At 41.7% G+C, this 360-nt stretch overlaps 1 protein-coding gene across 1 annotated transcript in view; it reads right to left on the bottom strand.

Moving 5' to 3' along the window:
• gas6 (growth arrest-specific 6) overlaps positions 1–133 on the bottom strand; it is a 23,392-nt gene extending 23,259 nt beyond the window's left edge. The window contains exon 1 of the mRNA XM_016456871.1: positions 16–133. The gene's annotated coding sequence lies outside the window, so the exon portion shown is untranslated. The remainder of the gene's footprint in view (positions 1–15) is intronic.
• Between the last annotated feature and the right edge of the window lie 227 nt (positions 134–360).

Below are 360 nucleotides of genomic sequence, written 5' to 3'. Positions count from 1 at the left end.
CTCTCTCTCTCTCACCAAATGTAAGCGGCAGATTCGTCGGTTTATTGGTGAAAATTGCAGCGCGTTCAGGGAGTTCCCGATGCAGAATTTTTCTCCGCAAGAGCGGATCACTGCAGTACACACTACATAAGCACTGGGAAAAGATCCATTTAAAGCGATAGATCACCGAGAAATCATGTCCTTCAAACCTCTATGACTTTCTGTTTCAGTTGAACACAAATGGAGAAGCTTAGAAGAATGTTCAGGCTGCTCTGCATCATACAACGACAGTGAATGGGGACTAGAGCTGTTAAGCTTTAAAGGGGTCATATGATGCTGCTAAAAATAACATTATTTTGTGTATTTGGTGTAATGAAATGT

The sequence above is a fragment of the Sinocyclocheilus anshuiensis genome, unplaced genomic scaffold, assembly GCF_001515605.1.
Source record: "Sinocyclocheilus anshuiensis isolate Anshui unplaced genomic scaffold, SAMN03320099.WGS_v1.1 scaffold856, whole genome shotgun sequence".
Taxonomy (NCBI): Eukaryota; Metazoa; Chordata; class Actinopteri; order Cypriniformes; family Cyprinidae; genus Sinocyclocheilus; species Sinocyclocheilus anshuiensis.
The sequence above is the reverse complement of the archived record's forward strand: the minus strand, read 5'-3'. Positions and strand labels throughout refer to the sequence as shown.